This window comes from Apus apus, chromosome Z (assembly GCF_020740795.1).
Source record: "Apus apus isolate bApuApu2 chromosome Z, bApuApu2.pri.cur, whole genome shotgun sequence".
NCBI classification, from domain to species: domain Eukaryota; kingdom Metazoa; phylum Chordata; class Aves; order Apodiformes; family Apodidae; genus Apus; species Apus apus.
This window is the reverse complement of record NC_067312.1, coordinates 36,800,392-36,823,657: the sequence shown is the minus strand read 5'-3', so window position 1 is coordinate 36,823,657 and position 23,266 is coordinate 36,800,392. Positions and strand designations below refer to the sequence as shown.

The following is a 23,266-nucleotide window of genomic DNA, read 5'->3' as shown; positions in this document are numbered from 1 at the left end:
GCCTCCTTAGCACAACTTTGGATAAGCTGATTCTGAGAATCTCTAGGAACATATGGACTGTTTAGGCAAGGGACAGCCCCTCAGAAGGAGCCAAAAGCAACTGCAGTTTGTGAAACTGTGTGAAAGAAGTTTCCATGTTCTCCTCTTCCCATGAAACTTTTCCTGCCTCCGTGCCTCCAGTCTGATCTTTGATGCTCCTTTGCCTCAAGATTATTTCTACAGATCAAGCTTTACGTACACATTGATTGTTACTTGAGCTGTTTCTTAGCTGTATGGCCCAAAACCCCCACACCTTTATGTTTTGGAAGTTAACAATTGCCTGCCATAGTTATTCATGTCACCCAAGAAAAAGCATGTAGGAAGACACCTTTGTTTCTTTTCTCTCTTAGTGAGAGAATTCTTTGGTCTGTAGGTGTTGCAGAGATTTTTGTTGAGAGACAAGAAATAAAGGAATTTTTTCCCTTTCCAAAGATGGTAAATAATTTGTGGCTACCTTAGGCAATGGTTGTCTCTTCTGTAGTTGGGTCTGAAGTGACTGAAGACGTCATCATGCTTCTGTCATATTTTTTTACATTTAATTGGGGAGTATGACTCTGTTTTCAAAGATCAGAGCAAAAGGAATCTTTTGCTTTCATCTCATGAATGTTTCTTGAATGCAGAAAAGAGCTTCTGTCATTCTTTCCCTGTTCATGGAAATATGTGGCATTTTTCAAACCATCCACTACAACTGAGTCTACAGATTTTACAGTGTGAATGAAAATAAGCACACTTTAGAACTTTTGCTGTTGCAAAAGTCACATGAAGAATTTTATCCAGGTTGCAATCACTGCCCCAAGACCGAAACATTTTTTTTTTGTCCTCTTCTTCACCTAAGGAAGCACAGTGAAGAGTAGAGGACTTAGGGACAGATAAAGAACAGCTGACAGTTTTCAGAGTTCACTTTCCTTCTGGCCAGTGTAGCTTTGCAGGGCTGTGACAAGTGCTCCAGGTCTTTTGGTGCATTGCCACCATTTTAAAACTGATTAGTAATCAATGCGAGAGGTCCACAGGGAGAAGGTTATCAGAGAAGGCAAATAGAGTGAATAAGCAGAGGATCTTTTTAGCCAAACTGTGAGGCCATTTCTTGCTGTTACCTTTTCGGGTATTTTTCTGAACAGGTTAATCCTTGGATTATTTTTCTTGACTTGTGTGCTCCAAGTTAGGAAAGTTGCACTGTGTTTTTCCAATAAAACTTGTTGTTCGTTCTTCCTGAAAAAATGCAAAGCCGGAAGGGGAGTGGATGATAACTCCTCAACTGGAAACAATGGATGGAGGTATGTTTTAGACCTTTTGTTTGATCTGAAAAAGCCATCCTTCACTAACAATGGATGTACTAGCAGCTTTGAATTTCTGTTTTCAAATAAAGTTGAAGGAAGTTGATAAACTGTGAGTCAGTCTTACTCCCCCTAGATATCCGGAAATACCATGAACCCTTTGGCTAGAAGCAGTACTTGGGAGTAACTTGTACTTACCATGCAAGCTTGGCTTCTCTGTGTACAGGGCTAGTTGTGGAGCATCAGTCTGATTCCAGTCAGAATTACTTGGCTCTGTCCAAAGAGATAAAAGATGGACCAGAGCTCCTCTAAATGTTTTTTAGACCTTGCATTTGGCTCTGACTTTGTAAAGTACTTTTGGGACATTTTTGCAAGAGCTGTTTCTTAGGTCTTTAAGGGGAAAATTTAGGGTTTAAAAAGTGATGGGGGGGGGGGGAGGTGTGTGTGTATGGGGGGTGCAGGAAGAAGTACCAAAACTTTGTAGGATAAACTGTGGTAATACTGATGTTGCTAACAAAACTGACCTTGAGCTGAGCGAAGATTGCATTTTATGAAAATGTTTTGGCATTTAAGTAAAATTGATTATTGTTATGGGCTACTGCAGTCAGAAGGTTCTTAAAAACTGGAATAGTAAGAAAACTGCCTGCTAGCTATCTGGTTGTTTCCTAATCACTGTCTTGTGCCAAAAAGCAGTGTCTGTCACCCAGTATGAAAGGAGCTGACCTGCATCCAGAGTTGAGATATATGCTTTAATATCCGGTTCTGCACAGAAAAAGGAGACAGGTGGTATTCCACAAAGCAAGCTCAGCTTCCTGAAACACAGATGCTGCTTTTATGCACAGAAATATGTAAAATTACTCTATCTCTAATGATAGTCTTATCGCTCCTCTATGTGGTTGGTTAAATATTTCTTTGCTTCCATATAAAGTGACAGTGCTTAAAAATTTCTATGTGTGCTCAGAGAGTAGGGCGCTTTTGTTAGTAGGGGTCCCTCCAGCCTAGGGGTGGGTACTTCAGTATGCTACTAGGGTCTTAATATACTGATGGTGTGATAACACAGTGGGACCAATTAGTCATTGTTTTCTACCCACTGCTTATGGCTATAACCAAGATAAGTTGTGGGGAGTACTACTTCTTCCCATCCCTTTCATCCATCTTGCAGGCTTATGTCTCAAGGATGGGTTGTTGACTACTAAGTACATGTTTTTCTCTAGTTCTTGTTGGTTTGGTGTTATGTAAGCTCTGTTTTTATTCTACATGTATCTTTATTCTATTTTATGTGATTTTCCCCCCAGAATTTTACTTAATAACTGACATCCAGTACTGCCTTTGTAATAGAGCTGCCAAAGCTATCAGAAGTCAGGATGCATGCAAACGTAATGATGTTAACTGAGCTTGCAGCCTTCTCGTAGTACTTTGCCTTCCTAAGCCTCTTAATACTTTGTATACAGATGTTTGAAGTTGTAGTTAAGATCTGGAGAAGTAATTTTTTTGCTTAATTTCTGTGGGTTTAAGATATTAATTAATTTTTTTAATACATCACAAGTTTTCAGACTGCGTATTCATTACACATCATGCAACTAGGTAGGTGAAAACTAAATTTTTCCCTCCAAAAGTTGTTTGTAGTGATACTTCCTCAAAGTAAAAAGTGCTTGATTTTAATTTGCTCTTCTAAAATCAGACCTATGGATTGCTGTTTAGTATGGGTAACACAGGATTGTAAGTCATATAGGATCCGGCGATGGTTATACAAATCTTTTTGTTTGGAGTTGAGTATTTTACAGTGAAAGTATTGAAAATTCATGGATTTCATCTTAGCTGTTTTTAAATATGTAGCATGCAATATGAAGTCACCTCAACAGAAATACAGACATGTCTAATAATACTAAGGAATAACTAAAATGTGCAGTTTACAGAGGTGTTTGTAGCTGAAGACTTCAGTCTTCCTGTGCTATCTCTTCTTTTTGTATTTTTAACAATATTATTGCATAAATACCTAATATTTATGTAATGTATATAATTATATATGGAACATAAATATCTCACTATCTTAGTATCAAAGTAGCATTACAACATTTCCTTAGCCTTTATGAAATCAAGTACATCTCTTAAATACTGCAATTTGATAGTGCTGCAACGTTTCCAAACTCACTGTTTCTTCATGTACATGTTTCTCCACCTCCAAAGTACCTGAGGACTTTGGCATGCACAGTTACTTACCTCATGGCTAGAACAATTTTGACATGGAAGGTGGCTTTTGGCATTGTGTGGGGCACATTTGAATTACTAGCAGGTATCATAATGGGAGCTTTTATCTTGCTTAATTCCATACGAGTCATGTAAGGAAATGTTTCTCCATGTCTTTTCTGAACAGATCAGATAACTCCCTTGCAACACTTCAATGTACAAAGGTTTCTGGTGCTGAGAAGAAAAGTTGAAGCACAAGCTATTTTTGTTTGCAACAGTGTCTGAAGCCGTCTCAAGTTTTCTGTGCAGATCTCTCTTACTCCTTGGATGGGTTTGACAAGAGAAGTTACCTAGTGCTCCATTAGTACTTGAAAGATTATAGACAGCAGAGATTTAGCAAAGGATTAGTCAGTTGCAGAGTATGCATCATCCGACCAGGCTTAGAACCGTGATTGTCTCTTCAATCAATTATATTAGTGTCTTATTCAAAGATCGAATTATGTAACAATGACGTTTCAGGGGAATCTGGTGGGAGTTTTTCTTTGGTTTCTCTCTTCTGCTCACTCTTCAAGCCTGGGAAAGGGGAAAAGCATTATTTTTATGCTTCAACTTGCAGCAAATTTTGAAAAGCAGCAGTTGAAATACGTGAAGAGGCATGACTTCAGTTCCAGCATCTGCATTTGGATGATAACTTAGAGTGGTGGAACTCTTGGGAGAGGCAGGATGCGGTACAAGAAATATATAACCATTTTGGAAGCAGCAATAGGTATTACTCCCCTTAACAAGAGGGAGCTGCTTCCTGAGGGTAGACATGCAAATCTGTGGCAACATCCAGGGTAAGTGCTAAAAAGCAATCAGTGAGTAACTATTGGAAAACCTGTGCTCAGCTTGAATCATGCCATTTTAAAACTTGTTATAAAAGAGGAGTCATTCATAAACCAGGTAATTTATTTTGTACCTTTCAAATTATGTCTCTTCTGCATTTGTAGTAAAATTTTGTGGTTTCATCAGAGACTTCTGTGTACTTCTTGTCCTTTGCTAGCAGAGTAAATAGGTGGTGTTATTTCTGAATTGAAGAACAGAGAGGATAAACAGCTGTGTACTCATCAGAATGAGAATTAAACGGTTGGTTTGCATTTATTGCTTGCTACTAAGTTGATGTGTGTATGTTTGTTTTCCCCTTTTCTCCCCATTTAAAAATATGCATATTTTAATTCTCTCAGCGAGAGAACTAGCAGCTTCTATAAGAGAAAAGGCAAAACACTTCGTGCAACTTTCCTTCTCCACTAGGAAGCAAGAGTTCATTATACTTAGGAGTACTCTTTCCCTGAAGGAAAATTTTAGTTATTAAAAGAAAAGTCAATTAAGTCAATTAATTATGTAAGTCAAGTAATTATGTTCAAAATGTGAAATACTGAGCATTCTGGTTTTCTTAAAAACAATCCAGAGTGCTTTCTTGTACCACACAATGAGATTAATAGGCTTCAGAAAATTCTTCCTGTTGACGACTGTTTCCCTCAAAAACTTAAGGAGTGTGTGAAAGGGGATTGCTGTTCTTTTCCATCTACCCCTATGAGTAGCATCAACTGATAGTGTCTTTACAGCCCTTCTAGTGTCTCCTGTTTTTATTTTACATTAGAATGCTGTCACTTCATTTAAGACATTGCAGAGGAGTGCAAAATAGGAGAGGCTTTTTTTGAAGAGCAATTAATATGTTTGTACTGGTTTGGAATAGTTTTGTGTCAGCATGACTTCAAAGCAAAGCTTGGAGTAAAACTGACTGTCTGGCTATAAAAGAATTCAGATTAATCCTGTAATTTTCCCACAAAGGTGCTTCCTCTAGCGGTGGTAGCAACAGTAAAAGCAATAAAAACACAGTGCACCATGTGATTATTATTTTTTTTTTAGTTAGTTGCATCACCAAAACCATGAAAACTAGTCTAGAAAATACCATGATGCCAACAGTTTCCTGCCTCTTAGCAACACAAATATTCTTCAAGTTGGTTCTAAGTTTCTGGTGTCATGTAAATGAGTGTTTGTCAGGTTTTTTGTTAAAAATTTGACCATTGAAAGGGCTTCTTAGTACAATGTATTTGGACACAGAACAGTGGAGTGTCCTAGACTGTAACTTCCTTTGATTGTTTCGTGTAAGTTATCTACATGCCAATCTCTTTGAGTTTTGCAGCCACTCTTTACGTGCCAATAAAATAATACAGATTGCTCTTGGTAGCTGGAGGAGCTGCACTGCAAAGTAATGGGACATTCTTGCAGAATTCCTCTTAGTTTTCAAGTAGGTTTGTTCAGCCAGAGTCACAGCTTGAAACAAGCCATCTAAAAATGCAATTTGCTAACTTTAGTGCCTGTTGTTTATTTGTTTGTAACTGGGACTGTTTGGCTTTCATCTGCTAATGAGTGTTAGTATTAAAGTGCAAAAGACACTCCCCTGTTAATGTTTTTGTTTCCAGCATATTTAATCAGACACATCCCTCCTTTCAGGAGTAGGTTTAGTTGATGCAATTGTTGTACACACTTGAAATTCCAAACTGGTTAAGATGTATTTGGATTGTGTTAGGATTTGTCATTCCAACAGTTTCACAAAAGCAGAAAAAGCTGTTGTCATTGGACTGTAATAGGGATCCCTTTTATGTTTTCATTAAAACTTTCAGGGAACCAGCAATTGCAGCCAAGTGAAGTGTGGGTTGAAGTAAAAAGCACTGTTCTTCTTGTAGCTGTAGACTGCTTATTCTGTACAATTGGAAAACATAAACCAGTAACTCACTTTGCTAGCATCAGCTTCACTTGACTTCTAGAGGTATGCCGTCATGTTCCTATATAAAAAAGATGTTTTAAAAGTGTATATACTATAGGGAAAAGACCCCACAAAAACATAAGACAGTTTCCAAAACCTAATGCTGAATATCATCTCCTCACTGCACAAATTCAGGTGCCTGCTTAACTCAAATACTTCCTTTATTTCTCTGAATCTTCTAAAATAATAATAAAAAAATAGCCAGCTCTAGTGCCATCAGTGTAAAGTTGTAAAAATCCTGATTAAAAGCACAGACAAAAGGAAGGTGCAAAAGAAAACAGGAAAGGCAAATACCTTCTTTTGCTAAGGCATTAATTTACATTTCCGTATCGAAAGCCTTATAAAGTATGTTTTCCTACCTCCATTTTTCCTTGGAATACTGATGTGATTTCTGTGACAGATTTTTGTAGATTTAGGCATCTTCACATTGAAGGCAAAGTGATTATAGTGGTAGCTTGGGTTTAGCCTGCTTTTGTAACTTCCCTGCAGTCTCCAGAATAGTATTTTGTGCACAGTCTGGAACAATAAAGCTGGTGTTTGTTCATAATGTGCATCATAGCTCTTTGCTGCTCTTTGGTGATCATGGAAACTCATACTAAGTGTCCTCTTGTTCTGCCACTTCAGAAATCATGCCTTGATCTAAAACAGTAGTTTATTATTTTTAGAAAGATCCTTTTTTATGCTGGAAGAACCAGCATAGAAGGAAAATGACCTTCTACTTGTGCAATGTGGTATATGGCACATGCTTGCATTTTTGAGTTTTTAAGAAGTTAATCTGAGGCCAAATGTACTTTTAAAACATCTTCAAAGTTTTAAGTTTGGTTTTTGAACCTGGGAGCTCGTTTTGATTGTGCTCAGGAAAGGTGGGTGCCACACACAAGGCAGACCCATAAAATGTGGGGTAGACTTGTAGATAAATGGGAAAGTTCTGTGGAATTATTTCAGTATCTCTTTCATATGGGTCTCCTTATATCTAGAAAAGACTAATAGAATATTAGCCAGAATAAAAAAAAAACATATTTATACACTGGAAGGGGAGGAGGAAGGGGAAATAAATAATAGGCAACAAACCCAAACCTATTACACGTATGGATAAGATATTCTAAGCAAGTCTGGCTATGTGCTTCTTTTATGTGCTTCTTTGAAGATGGAACACTTTTGGAAAGATGCTTTCTGAGAAGAAGTAAGATTGTCAAGACATGTGTTGGTTTTCTTTTAAAAATACAACCAAACCAACAAACCCTAACCACTGCCTTCTCTTTCTATTTCTGTCAGAAGTTCCTCTTTTGTCTTAGTTAAACTGTTCATTTTCTATTTCCTTACATGGGATAATCAAGGGCTTGCACAAGGGGTGTGGGAGAGGAGGAACCCTCTGACAGGGATGCTGAATGAAAGCTAACATGCTGCTTGTGCAGAAGAAGGGCAGCTGAGGCCTGCTGAGCAGGGGAAGGAGTAGAAAATTACTTTGGGTATTGTTTCCTTTCTATCATTTGGCAACTGAAGTTACCAGTTGAAAACACTGGAGCACATGTATTTGATCTTACTGAGGTTGTGCTTGAGATACAACTGGCTTAGTTTTGTACAATATTGTGCAAACTAAGCTATAAGACTAAATTAAAACAAAAAGCCCAAATGCCTTATGGAGAGAACCATTTGGGGTGGGGGGGGGTGGGGGGAAAGGTGGAGGGGGCAGGGAATAAGCAGGCTTCCTGTCTGTAACCTACTTAGCTTGCAAAAATGCATTGGTGCCTTGTGCGCAGACTTGCAGGGATGCCTGATGAGGGACGGTGACTGAATTGACCGTGACTGCCGTGTTACTGTAAGTGTAAATACTGTCGTGTATCTCCTCTGTTCAATCACTGTTTCCATTTCACTGCCAGGGAAGCCGAAGCATGCCACACTAACCCGAGAAGAATATTATGTATCCTCTTCATCTCTATGACTTCAGTGTCCCAGGCTTCACAGTCACACCTTGGTGAATACAGGTTACTTACACGAAACTTTGTTTTTCAGTGATCAAACTACTGCGCTGCCATCTCCTTGTGAGTGGGACTGGGAGCCCAGCTGCACATCAAGGCCGAAGCATCTCCCAGGAACGAGACAGAGACACTCAAAAATCATCGTTCCTCACAAGGTACTAGTCAAGTTGTGACAGTTAGAACTGGCCACTAGTTTAAGATGACAGATTCTTGTAATGTGCCAGCTGTAATGTTCATTCTTGTAGCCATGTTTTTAAAAGGCTTTAAGGTAATAAGTTGAGATCAGAACAGTATTTTGGATTCTTGAAGCAACTTAGAGTGAGCACATGCACATTTGCTGAAAGCTTGATGATGTACAGCAGGCCTCCAGAAGAGGAGAGACTTCTGCAGTGAACTCAATATTCTGCCTAAGTTATGCAAATAATAATGAGCAGGCCTGTACTAGTTCTTCTCTTAACTAAACATTGGTAAAGAATGGATTTAATCTATGGTGATGTCTTCAGCAAATATAAATATTTAGCATGGGTTTGGGGATAAATAAATTACTTCAAGCGTGGAGGGAAATATTAATGGGAACTGCTTAGTGACTCAGTAGAGTCCTGGGAAACAGAATAGCCACACACAGGGAGAGTTGTTTTGCTGCATATTTTCTTATAGTACATCATTAAGGTAAATATAATCCTTTCAGCATATTAACCTTGCTTTTGAAACATTTTCTCAAGTGCTTCTAGAGAGAATATAAAATGTGTCCTTAGTTTTATGTGTTGATCAAACATGTCTGGCTTGTTTTTGTAAGTCATTAAGAGATGACGATTTTAAGAGAGCAAAGATTTTTATGCTGGTCACAATACTATAATTGAATTATCTTTAATTCTTGAGCAATAAATAGTTATTGCTCCTTTAGTCATCTACTTGGAAATGCTGTTATTAGTTGTCCTGTCTTTCTAATTTGTGATATACTTAGCCAAAGCTACTAGTCTTTTAGTTTAATGTTCTGGGAGTGAGAGAACAGGATGCTAGTTAGTAAGTCTCGAAAGACATGACAGGGAGGAAAAAGCAAGCAAGCCCTGTTCACTTAGGGCACTGTGTGGGGAAAAAGTGATACTAGAGCATCGGTAAACCTTAGCTAGGCAGGAATGTCACAGTTGATGTCTCAAGCAGACTTTAGCATTTTCTTAAAAATAAAACAACTTTTAAGAATATGGTATGGTATGGAAACCTTACACCAGGGAATGTGGATGCTTGTAAGCCAAGCTCTTAGTGAACAAAACTGCAGAATCTTGTACGCACTAGAGAATGGTGCCTCAAAAGCTTTGCCTGTGGGCTCCAAGGAGCTGTGGAACTGGCAAGTGAATAACTGGAGTGGTGGTGTCCATCTGCTCTCTCTCTCTGGTGATTGTTCCCACCCTTCACCATGGACTGTCACCAGCTCACTTTAGCCCTTCCTGAAGAGCAGCGCCCAAAAGCCAACGTAGTACCCCAGAAAGGACCTTGCTCTTACTGAATAGAACTGCAGAACTGCTTTGTTTCTTAATGAGCTCATCAGCAGGAGGCTTGCCAGTATAAATAGGATGGAGAGAGGCAGAGCTTTGAAGCATACTTTTAGTGCTTTGAAGGACTAACTTGGCTGAAGAACTGCTGTCTGGAGCTTTGTTTTTTAAATTAACCTCTGCATCATTAAAAAAACCAACAACAACAACAAACAAAACCACAAAAAAACAAGAAAGCTTTGTGGATGTTACATTTTGTGCATTCTGCATATTTTTTCTTGTTCTGAGTAAGTGCAATGATCTCCGTGAGAATGGAATCTTTGTTTTCATTACTGTGTAGCCTTAATTAATTTGAGCCATAAGAGTTGATTACTATGGTAAAGTTTTTGATGTTGTAGGGCTTAACATCTCGTGAGGGAAGGTGGATAAATTGCTAAAAGCAGAGGTTTGCTTCACAGCCTTGCAAAGGGTAGTCAAGAAGCATGGAGAAGAGAGGAAGCAAATGAGAAACAAAGTGCATGCTCACAAACAATGTGTCCAGTGTGGTGCCTGCTATTTAAAATGAACAAGTTGGGGGTGGGGAAAGTATTTCCAGTGTTGGTACACACTTTTGTATGATGTTTGAAGAGAAAAACAGTACCTACTTATGTGGTTTGGATCTGTTTAAACTACTTGGTTATTTGATTTTTTAGAATGACAGAACTAGCCTTTGTAGCTTCTTAAATTAATAGAGGTCAAACTACTTATGCCAGAGAAAGCTGCTTCAATATGTGTAGTCCATAGAGGGGGGTGTATGTGTGAGTGTGTAAGGTATGTCTGTTCAGGCAGAGTCATAGTGAAATCCCTGTTTCACTCTAGCAGAAAGTCACATTATTTAATTTGCTTGCCTTACCTACCAGTATAATTTTCAAGGCACTGCAGAACATTGCACAGATGAAAATGTCTTTAGAACAGAGTGTATTTCTTCATTCTCCCCACTATCTTTTTTATTGACTGTTATCAAACACCTTTGCATGTACTCATGCTGTTTTTATCTATGCTGTGAAACATTCTATACATCTACATTTTCTAATTTACATAACATTTGCAAAGATTTAGCAACAAACAAAGCAAACAGTCTTGTGCTCTTTTGTAGCAGAATGAACCTGGGGACTTTAGTATATTTTTCCCAATTTTTGTTTTAAATATGAGTACTGTATTTCATACTGTTAATATCTCTAATGCTGTTCCTAGGTTTCCAGCATAAAAGTGTTTGTCACAATAAACTTTTTTTATTTTTATGAACTTGAAATTGTGTTTGTAATAGGATTAGAACAGTGCAGCTTCTTGTTCCAAATCTTTATCTACATGTTTTAAACTTGAAGCATCTAGGTAAATTGGTATGTCTGGACTAAAAAACAAAAAAACCAAAAAACCAACAAACCTACAGAACACTGTACCATGAGAACCTCAAGATAAGTTGGCCAGATGAGCCACAGAGGATTCTGTGTGTATGAAGTATGTATGAAGCGTGGAATGCTCTTTATATTGGGCTCTGTGTTTCTCCCCTGAACATAAGTAACAGATTTACAGTTGCTGCTTTTGAACCATGCGAAGTGTGTATGGCTGTGCATGCTTACACTAGACCAGAGATGGCCAACATACTGGACCCTCCAAGCTGCATGCCAAAATCCTTATGCTCATAATCACAAGTTGTACTTTGGAAATGGAAACAAGGGTCAGGTCACATCACTCTGCTTTGAGGTGGCACTTAAGTCATGCAGTAACCCAGGAATGCTAGGCTAATTCAGGGGGAATGGGACCTCAAGTGGTTTCTAGCCCAACCTCTTCCTCAAAGCAGGGTCAGCTGTGAGGTCAGAAAAGATTGCTTGGGGCTTTACTCAGTTGGGGTTTGAAAGGCTTCAAGGACAGAAGCAGTACAACCTGTCTGCACCCTGGGTACATGGCTTGGCTGCCCTCATGGGGAGAAATTGTGTTCTTATATCCACCTGAACCTCTTCTGTTTGAACCTTTGTCCATCATCTCCTATCCTCCAACCACTGTTAAAAGCCTGGCTGCATCTCCCCAGTCTCCTCCTGTCAGCACCAATCAGGTCCTGTTACGTGTCCCTAAATCATCTTTCCTCCAGGCTAAACAAACCTAACTGCTGCCAGAGAGCCCTCTTGAAGGGCCAGTGCTTCAGCCTCACCGTCTTGGTAGCTTTCCATTTGATTCATGTATACACATGGTAACAAGTGCCAAGATAGTATTCATGGCTTCTCTTCTCCAGTCCACTCAAGATAGAGATTAAGATTGCTGTGTCATATATGTGACTTAACCCCAATGTAGAACTGATTGTTTGAACCATATGTAGCTCCTCAGCAATTTGAGAGTCAGAGGTCAGCTACCTCCACGTCTTCTAATCCTGATGGTTGAATCTGTTAGGGCCCAGCTTACTATATAAAGAAGCTGACATAATTGGATTTATGAAACATTTAAGCAGAACTGGGCTGATGGATTTGTGTGATTTTGCAGCCTGATGACAAACAGCAGTCTAAAGAGATTGCTTGGAAGGGGAGGGGAAAAGGCTGTTTGGCAACATGGTATTTTTAGAAACTTCTACAGTGCCTTTCATCAGAGAGGATCATGAACACGTGCTTAAAAACAAAAGCAAAACTGGCATCTTGGTTCAGACAGTTCAACAACTGGACTAGCAGCCTACATTCCCAGTATGTCTTGCTGAAATCAGTTCCCAGTTCTTTAAGGAAGCTGTTTCCTATGCTGTCTAGCAGCACTACTAAATGTTGAACATTTTTTAATGTTCTCTAGCATTTTTTAAAAAAGAAAAATAACTTATTGTCAGAAGGGCCAGTTAAAAGGCTAGGTGGTGGGGAGAAGATGGAGAGAACCTGAATCACAACATGGTAAATAATCTTGGTTGCTGCAGGCAAATTGCTGAATAGCCTTACTTGGTTGGCACGAGTAACTGTGAGAGGCAGCTACTTGTTTTAAATCTACATCCTGTAATGTAGTGTTAAATGGGTGTTCCCTCTGCTGAGGCTGGAAGTAGCACAACTGCTTAATTCAGAGAAGCATTAGATAATTTATGGACTATGGCCTAGCTTTTGCATGACTCAAGCTACAGCAAGTGATCTCTCTTGATTAGTCCTACACAGACCATAGATTCAATCTGATTGTAGTCAAACAATGTCTGCCTCTATTACTTAAACTGAAAGTCTCAATGGGAAATGTAATCACTAGAAGTGATTTGCATGTTTCTTATAAAGTTAATACCAGTTAATCTTTCCATGAAAGTTAATTTTAAAACCCCTACACGTTTACATAACATTTCATTAAATCCCTGCATATTAAATTGCTTTTTGCAGTTACTACACATGCAAAATAGCTGGTCCTAAACATTGCAGAGGGCAGAGGGGCACATTTGTAGCCCAATTCATGTGATTTTGACATGGCGTTGGTACCCTGCTTTTTGCAAGGCTGTATCACTTCCAGGACTGACTGCAGCTCTACCTGCATTTCCCATTTCAAAGCAAGACAATCAGTTGGCAGGGCCTGCAGCCATGCCTGCAAACACTTTAAAGTGTGCAGAGACAGAACAGACCATTTCTTTGGGTGTCCTTTCCCGATTCTGCTTGTGCTGCTCTCCCTGGTCAGTTTTGGCTAGCTGGTAGGTATTCTGTATAGCACACATGATCCACAAAACAGGGTTTTGTGGGATTTAAGAGAAGCTGAGTTAGAAGTTATATCTAATTATACACTTCAAGATGTGCTTCTTCAAGCTCTGGTTTAGAGGTTTGGTTTTGTTGTTCTTCAGCTTACAAGTGAAGAGAATGGGGATGGTGTCCTCCCTATGGAATAGCTGTTAGGTCAAATAGGTACTTTGTGTATCTGTTCTCCCATTTCCTGCTACAGGAGGTAGGAACTTGCAGTGCTGCAGGAGTTCATGCAGCTCTTGTGACTAATTACACTGCTATCTTGTATCCTAACACCTTGGGTCTAGGTGGTATAGTCCACCCCTCGTAAGGCATATCCTCCCACCTTGGGACAAAGGGCAGAAAGTACCTAGGAATGCCTGAAAGTCTGTTCTCTGAAGCTGAATTGCAGGATAACTTGTAATTGTGTTGATAGTTATGCCATCAATATGGGCCTCTGGGCACTTGGCCAAGCCCTAGCGTGAGCGGGAGTGCTAGAGGTCACTTACTGGCCCTGTTTTTGGGCTGGTATGAGATGATTTATCTTCCCATTTTGGCAGAGTGGCTGTTTGATTTGAGAAAGTAAATAAGAAAATAGGAAAAGATGTGTGTCCTCTGTACTCTTACAAGTGAGAAATTTTGTTGACAAACATGGGAAATCCTTTGATAAGCCCAAATAAGCTTGTTTTCATAGAATCATAAAAGATAGTTTGGTTTGGAAGGGACCTTTAAAGGTCATCTAGTCCAGTCCCCCCTGCAGTAAACAGGAACATCTTCAACTAGATCAGGTTGCTCAGAGTCTCATCCAACCTGAGCTTGAATGCTTCCAGGGGTGGGTCTTCTACCACCTCTCTGGGCAACATGTTCCAGTGTTCCACCACTGTCATCCTAAAAAATCACTTCCATATATCTAGTCTGATCATTTGAAACCTTTTATGCCTTGTCCTATCACTACAGGCCCTGCTAAAACATTTGTCCCTATCTTTTTTTTAAGCCCCCTGAAAGTATGGAAATGCCACAATAAGGTCTGCCCAGAGCCTTCTCTTCTCCAGGCTGAACAGCTCCAACTCTCTCAGCCTTTCCTCATAGGAATGGTGATCCAGCCCTCTGATCATTGTTGTGACCATCCTGTAGACTTGCTCCAACAGCTTCATGTCTTCCCTGTGCTGAGGACTCTGGAGCTGGACACAGTATTCCAGTTGGGGTTTCTCCAGAATGGAGCAGAGGGAGAATCCCCTTCCTTGACCTGCTGGTCACACTCCTTGTGATGCAGTCCGGGTTAGGGTTGGCTTTCTGGGCTGCAAGTGCACATTGCTGGCTCATGTCCAGCTTTTTCTCCACCCATACCCTCAAGTCCTTCTTCACAGGGCTGTTCTCAATCTGTTTGTTTCCCAGCATATGTTGATACTAGGGGTTGCCCTGACCCATGTGCAGGACCTTGCACTTGGCCTTATTGAACCATACTGATCCCAGTACAGATCCCTGAGGGACACCACCTGTCACAGATCTCCATCAGGACACTGAGTTGTTGACCACTACCTTCTGGATGTGACCATCCAACCAATTCCTTGCCCACCAAACAGTCCACGCATCAAATCTATATCTCTCTAATAGAGAGAGAAAGCTGTTGTGAGGGACAATGTCAAAGGCCTTACAGAAATCCACATAGACTTCTCCACCCCGATAGATTTTTCCATCTTTTATTACAGGAAACTGATTTGAGACAAACTGATAGGCCCTTCCCAGGTGATGCAACTGAAAACCCACCTATTTTACTTGCATAACTGTGGTCGATTCCTGCATCTGTGTTGCACTTACCTCAGGCAAGCTGTCCCAAATGGGATGGGATGGCAAACGAGACATATATGCACTGATTGAGATTAATTGCATATGATACTGGAGTCTTAACCCCTTAGAAGGCACGAGCACAATCCAATTGTAGGGAAATTGGGAGTCTGTAACAGAAGCTAAGGTTAGGATGCTAAAAGGTAATGTTAACAATAAAATATACTACTAGTAGTTAGATCAAACAACAAAGGTTAACCATTAAAATGTTGGCAACTTACTTATTACTAAGTTTTATACTAGGCCTAGAACATTAATTATTGACTTTACAAGGATTCTAGAATTTTAAAACTTAACAATGAGCAATTGCTTAAAATTAAGTGCACTAATAAAGACAATAAAGGAATTAATATATCTCACCCTTGCCTATCCACAGCTGGGTGTCCCTGGGTGGGTCTTAATTCTAGAGTATTAATCTCTCTGTCAGGCATCCCTGCTGGAGAGGAGAAGATCCAGCAACCTCCTGGGAAAGTGTACTGGAAGTCTCCCAATAAAAGATGGGATCAGGCTTTTTTAGAATAAAGTGGATTGACTGCTGTCATTTAACTATTTAGCTGTACGTCCAGCATCTCTCATTGGAGCAAAACAGTAGAAAAAGCCATGAAGGCCTTGTTCTCACCAAGCAAACTCTGTTGTTTATCTTTTTGTTCTTACTTTATCTCCATTTTGGTCTTAGTTGTGGCTGGATTGAGCTCTGTGTTCTTCAACACTAGAGAGCAGCTGATGTTAGGAATATCAACTTGGCCTCTCTGTGCTTTCAAGGTTGTTACCAACTCAGAGCTTGCTAGACCTTTTCCTTTCTCATGGGAATCTTTCCACTCCAGGCCTGGGCCTGCAAAATTGAGAGACAAAAACCAGCTGAATCATAGAGGGGAACTGTAGCAGGCATCTTGAGAGATGGGAGCACCCTACTGCACTAGCTAAGTGTTAACTTTGGTTGCCTCCCTATAGCTCAGGGAAGCACAGCTGTTAGTTATAACACTGTATGGCTTTAATAAAGTCACAGAACATGCCAAGAGGAGACTTTAGGCCAAGGCACAGCTTGTGTCTGGAGCAAGAAGTAATTCTCCTTGGCTTTGGATGGGGTAAACAGACCTTGGCATTGCTCTGACTGGCGCTGTCTGCACTCCCCAACAGACTGTGTCTAATGTGGAATCAGGAGTGCTAACTCTTCCTCTCCTGCCAGAGCCTGTGTGGAGAGATATGGCTGCAGGAGGCTGGAGCTCTACTTTATTGCTACAAACTAGATGTATGTGTCAAGAGACTGCTGCTGCAGGGATCTAGTGGCTTCTCCTTTCCCTGTCCCACTTTATGTCTGACAACTGCTGTCTTTGAAAAAGTATTTTGCCATCCAGCTAAAACAAAAAACTAATATTGCATCTGAAACTATGTAGCTGTCTGCAGCAAAATCCTACCATGCCCTATACAAAGTGAAAAACAGTTCATGTTATTTTCATCCTGTCTGGCCATTTTAAGGAGTAAAGTACTGGACAGTGGCTTTTTTTGCTCACACCTATGCTGATGTTGCCAGCAATGCTATATATTTGTAAGTTGCCTCCAGATTGCAAAGCTGTGCAGAAACACTAAGTGATGCAGAGAGTGGCAGCTGTTTTGCATCGCCCTGCTGTGTCTCATGGAGAAATTCTTGTTACCACATCCTATCACAGAATCCCATGTGCATGAGAAGCCTGATCTGCTGCGCGTCATTTTTGCAAGTGGTCTTGCAACTGCTAGTGTTGCAACAGAAGTTGGATGGTCTCATTCGGTTGTAAAACTGGAAAGGTGAACCAGATGAAAGAAAAGTTGTTGCTTTAGCATTGTTTTGCATTTTTGTTCTTTTTTTTTTAAGTATCAGCTTAAGAAAGCTCTTCCCTCACAGTTGGTCCTAATTTCTTCCTTCCAATTCCAGTATTAACTCATCCACTCAAAATTATATAACAAAACAGTAGCATTGGGAAAGATGTCTTTATTTCTGAAAACAAGCGTGGCTGAACTTCTTCCAGTCGTCTTCTTAGAGCTTTTAGTGACTCGTCATTTCTTCCAGCTCTTAACAATACTGCTACCTCAAAACACGCTTTTAAAAAGTACATAATTACAGCCTCAAAGCCAAGCTATTCAGCCTCTGAATTAATAGCAGCAGTGTTAAATTCGAGACTGGTGGGGAAGGGCTGTTAGTTACACGGTGGGATGGAGCACCTGACAGAGCTTGCAGACTCAAGGAAGCCAGCAGGTGGGGGGCTGAGGGGACTTTAAAACTGTCCTCATCCTAAAAACACAAACAGGAGAGGTAAGAGATGACCGGTGTCTTTCTGTTAGACAGAAGAGGGCTGTAGATCCTGTTGGAAAGCCTCGTGTCACAAGCGCTGTCCCGGCTTGGGCCACGGGGGCCACCGCTCCCGTTTACCCGCTGACCGACGCCAGCGATTGGCCTCTGCCAAGGGCAAGAATACGAGAAATATTTTTGTAAACGGAGGATAACAATTCTTTTCTTCTCGGGGAGAATGAAAACGTTTCTTCCCCTGCCGGGGGCACTTGCAGGCTGGATTGGCTGAGGCCGGCCGGGCTCAGGCAGCACAAAGTCTCTCTGTGGCGGGCTCCTCAGAGCCGCCTTTGTCCCCGGCGGGCTCCGGCCGCCCTCGCCGCTCCGCTCCCGCTGCCCGGCGGCTCGGCCGGCTCCCTTCCCGGGCGCCGGGGCCGCGGCAGGCCCGGGGCTGGCGGCTGCTCCCGGTAGCGCCCGGCGCGGCGGGCGATGTTCCTATGGGAGCGACGCAGGGCTCCGCCGGGAGCGGACCGCAGGAGCCGGCACGGGGGGAGGAGCAGGTCGGTAGCCTCACCCTCGCCCACCGCGCTCCTCCTGCTCCTCCTGGCCGTGCTACCGTCCCTCCCGGTCGGGACCCCGGGGTGGCGGGGAGGGGGCGGGGAGGCGGGCCGGGGCTTGCAGCCGTGGTGCGGTGCGAGGAGCGTGCGTCTGTCTGGGGGCAACAGGGGCTTTCTGGTGTCAGCTCCTGGGTGAGGAGGAGCAGGAGCCTGGCAGCGCCGGGTTGGGTTTGCTCGGTTCACCCCCGCTGCCGGCGGCTGGCCAGCGGCATTCCTGGAGCCCAAGGCCGCTGGAAATGCCGTGGGTTGTTTGGGTTTTTTTTAAGTTAAAATGGAACGGGGGTTTCAGGCCGGCGAGCAGAAGCGAAGGGTGTTGTTCAGCTCTCGGGTGCGGGTCGCTGCGTGGGCTTGTCTCTCTGTAAGCCTGGCCTGTTTCTTACGTCTGGAGCGCCGGGAAGACAGAGTTTAATTTCGTGTTTCAGTTACTGGTTGTGCTCAGGATTCACGTCAGTGTTTCAACCGAAAATCCCCGTTTCTGAGGAGAAACAAACTTCCCAGTTGGAAAAAAAAAACAAACCCCAAACCAAAACCAAACCACGCACACACAGAAAAACCCCAAACAACTCTCTCTGCCTCACCCCTGTTTTGTTGTTTCTGTTTTGAGGGTTTCATTTGTTTTTCTAAAAGACCGTTCAGTTCCTATGGGAAAATGTGTTTTCCTCCACCTGTTGCTCAGCTGCTGTTACCAATCCAGCTACAAAGCCCACCTAGCAATAGCCAGCAGCACCTGCCAGGCTAGCAGAGCTGGTGCAGTGTGTGTGTGGGAAGCTGAATGTACCTGTAGTCATCTCCCCCACCCCCGTGTGAATGGAAGCCATGAACAGAAGTTATTTGTACCTGATCGTTTGTTTTGTGACTTGTAGAGTTATTAATGCTGGAAGTACCCTTTTTGTGGGGGTGTGTGTTGGCCAATATCCTATGTTGCTCATGTCACAGGTATTTCTTTGATATCAGTGAACTAACAATTCTTTCATGTGATTATTTCCAGAGTGTAGTTGGTGGTGTGCTTTGGTTCTTTGCTTGTTTGAGTTGGTTTTTATTTGTTTTAATAAATCACAAAGGTTATGTAGCTGATGTGGGTAACTATTCCCCTCTTACCTCACCCCTCGTGTTCTGTTATGATAACCTCCTGTGCTTGTCTGTTTCATCTCTTCTGAATCCATGTTGTAAGCTCTTTGACACAGATTCCATTGTATTTATCACTTCTGTTGCTGCAGTGCTTTTAGTAATTAGGTGTGATTACTTGCTGATGGTTCTGGTGAGAGAAACTTAAATATCCATGCCAGTGTGTTGGCAACTTGCCTTGCAGGGATCTCTTGAGGATGAGGTTTAAGTATGTTGACCCGATATAGATGCAAAGGTTAACTCTGCACATCGGAGCCTGGAATTACAGATGTACTCTTTAAAGGTACACTTTACGTGGCTGTTGCTTAAATACTTCATTTAAACAAAATCATAGTGAGTATGGCATGGTTCCTGAAGTAACAGACCTTGCAGAGTATTTCAGCAAATGGTGTACTGGTAGGCTTTGCTGTTATTCTCCTCCTGTTTGCCTTAAAATGGCAACATTTGTTTTACCTGATTTTATCAATACTGGTAGAATCCTTGCTCTTTGGAAGCTAATGATAACACTTCTGTTGGCTTGATTTGACTGAAGATTTTGCACTTTTTTGTACTTTCCTGTTTATACCACAAACTTCTTCTGTTCTATGGAGGAAATTGTTGGGGGGGGGGGGAAAGTAGGGCTTGTCAGGTCTTGAAATAGAAATAGGAGTTATATTGTTTGGATGCACCTTTTTTGTTATTTCACAGCTGCGAGTCCGTGCTGTATGGAAGTAGGCTGTGTTGGCTATGAATTCAGTGGCAGCTTCTCTACCAGCAAAAAGTGAGCTTTGGCTGATCTTTTCTCCTGTCTGTTATTTGAGACTGTGAGAAAGCTCATGTTTCTTATGCGTACTGAACTTCAGTAGGAAGGAACCATCAGTGTGCCTTCTGCAGTGGGCATATTCCACAGTTATTAAAGACTGTAATTCCTTATAAAGACAACTGTTTGTTCATTACTTTGTAGAAAAAAGACCAACAAATAATCTGTGGAGATACTACAACAATGGTTTCTAGTTTTCTAATTTTTTCATAATGAAGCTATGCAAACTGTAAAATTTATGGCTATATTTTTAGGAATTCTAGTTTTCACATTTTGTGATTATTAGAAGTATTTAAAAAATGATGATTCAGCTGACATTGGAAACATCTTTGGAGTTCTTTTGTATAACAGAAAGTGGTAAGTTGCAGTGTTTTCATAGGAAACTGAAGTAATTGATTGCTGCAGGAAACTTTTTTTAATGACCTGAGCTGTATACGTGGTTTAGGGGTGAAATAGCATAGTGGACTTAATGTCTGTGTTAAAATTTCAAATGAACTTAAAAATACTTTGTATTTTAAAGCCATGTTTGGAATGCATTTTTTACTATCAAAATTAAGAACTCACCAAGGATTTTTTTGTGATCCATGCTGGTAAGACAGATGTACTGAAAATACCAGTCTTAAGGCAGAATTGTGCTTTTGAATGCTTCTTAGCTGGAATGTAGAGTGAAAATGAATATATACATGTAATTACTCTTGATGCTATGTAAGAATAAATCATCTAGCTTACTAAACAGCAGGAGAGATGCCTTCAAGAACCTTTCAGGCATCTCTGTCCAGTAACTTAAAATACAATAAAGATGAAAGTGGTCTTTCAAGGCCTACGCTCGTAGCAGTTAACTAAGCAGGCAGACTGAATGTCAGGCAGCTTGCTGGGTGTTTGTACCCTGTGTTGTGGCCTGTTATATAATCAGAGAGAAATATAATTTTACATATTCTGCTGCTAGAGTCTCTAGATCTGGTTAACAATACGGCATTAGTGTTTCACAACTGAATTTGGGATAAGTTATTCTCATTTTAAAAACACAAAAAAGGCAGATCTTGCAAAAAAAAAAAAAAAGAGTTGTGCTCTAGCAATTTGCTTATACAGCTACAGTAAGTTATACATCTACCCATTATTCATTTATTTATTACTTAATAATTTATGTGCTCAGCTTGCCATGTCTTTCCCTTGCACAGGCATGTGATGGGAAAAACATTTTGTGTGCTCAACCCATATAATTCTTAGTCAGTGTGAGCTTTTCAGAGAGAATGCAGGATGTCCTGCTAGACTGTGATTCCAGGCTCCGCTAACAAAGCTGTGAGAGGCAAATTGTTTGCCTTTGATTGAGCTAAGCAGCTTGCTGCCAGGGGCAGCGCTTGGCACTGATTGCTCTTATTTCTATGTTCCAGCACTGCAAAAAAGTGGATCATGTGGGTTTCTTCTAGTGGCCAGGGATGAGAATTATGCTGTCCAGTGTTTCAGAGGCTTTTTGAAGAGTTGCATTTTAAAGAGTTGAACAGGATTTTAAAACTATTTACTGTGTTGATACATTGTTTTCCTAAGTAGTTTTTGTTCCAGAAGTAAAAAGCGGTCAATGGTTTTTGTTATTCTGTTCACAGAGTCAGTTTTCAAAGCAGCTGAAGTAACAGTAGCATAACTCATTGCAAGCGTATGTGTGCATACTCCTTAGGTGATGACATCAGAATTCCTGTGTCTAAGTATTGTACTTGCTTTGTTTTTAGTATAGGCTACATAATGGTTTCAGTTTAGCTGTAATTTTTAATTTTTCTAAAGTTTCCTGAAAGTCTTGCAGGCTAGCATCAAAGTAGGGATATTGTTCCTGATTTAGCACTTTAATAGGAACCCCCTTTCAGTTGCTGACAGAATTGTCAAATCTTTTAATGTGTTTTACCTTGGTATGATGAGTTTTACAATAGGCCAGGTTGCAAAAACATTGGGATTAGACTTCTAAAGACAGTGATGATTGCAAAGGGATGCCTACTGATATTTCCAATAGCTGCTATGCCTTCAGTTTCCCTTTGGCAGCTATGCTTTCCTAGCTATTTGTGCACAGTGCACTCAAAAGGTAAAGACGGTGAAAGAAGCTGGAGAGATCTTTGGTCATGTGTCTCAGACACTCTTGTCAAGCTATTGGTAAAATGTGAAAAGCCCCGTACCAGAGTACTGTTGGTACATCAGTCTTTGCTGTCCCTTTGGTGTATGTGAAATACTTGTAATTGAGTCTGACATACGGGAATGCCTTGAGTGTGTTTTCTCATTTTCTGTGAGGTTTTTTGTTTGATGAGTTATTGTGTTGCCTTCTTAATTTTAACATTTCTATGCTGTTACAGAATTTCATTAATTAAATTTCATCCATTAATTTCTTTGCCTGTTGTAATAATTTGACTTAACTTTCCATTATTTTTCAAGCTTTGTTTTCCTACTTTACCTAGTAGAAGCCAGTAGATGTGTTCCTAATATCTTCTGCAGCAATAAGGGTGGACTAAACCTCTTGCATCACGATTATTTGAAAAAGGATTACATTTTTCTTACCTTTTTTTTTTTTTTTAAGGCTTATTTGTCTATAGGCAGGTACATAATTGCATTTTCTTTCAGATGGGAAAAAAGTAGGACTCTTCATTATGGTTTGCTTCTGCTTTGTATGTCAGAAGGTCATTGAAGTGTATAATGCTCTTTTATGTGGCTCAGACCACTAGAAGAAGATTTTCTGTTCTGAATCTGAGTTGAGAGTGAGCTTTCAGTTGCTACCGAAGTGAGCTGTGCTCTGGCTGGTCGCTTAATGAAAGCTTTTCTAAACCTCAATTGCTCTGAGACTTTTCCTTTTCTCTTAGCCACATATGCAAAAGATTCCCTTGTTTTTCTTTCCCAGTTCTTTTCTTGTGGTTTATGAAAATAACTAATAGTTGCAAAAGGAGGAATAACATTTACTGAATGACTCACTGATCTTGTTCTGGTCAGCTGTCCTTTGCGTACTTCAGTTTGCAGTCCAGTAGAAATGGCACTGTTTCATAGGGATGTGTCAGTTTGGTTTCATGTAATAGTTGGACTGGGGTGTGAAGTTCCTTACATTGACTTTACATGCATATGAAGCTTAGAAAGATGGTAGAAAGATTGCACCTAAGGTTGTATTTTCAAATTGTTCTGATG

General features: G+C 40.8%; 1 protein-coding gene across 3 annotated transcripts in view; it reads left to right on the top strand.

The window, feature by feature from the left end:
• Positions 1-23,266, top strand: part of TJP2 (tight junction protein 2) — a 69,147-nt gene that overhangs the window by 5,821 nt on the left and 40,060 nt on the right. For 2 of the 3 annotated variants that reach the window (XM_051642174.1, XM_051642176.1), the window contains exon 2: positions 8,323-8,443. The gene's annotated coding sequence lies outside the window, so the exon portion shown is untranslated. Of the gene's footprint in view, positions 1-8,322; positions 8,444-18,111; positions 18,136-23,266 lie in introns of those variants that run through there. The other variant, XM_051642175.1, reaches the window with a different exon arrangement.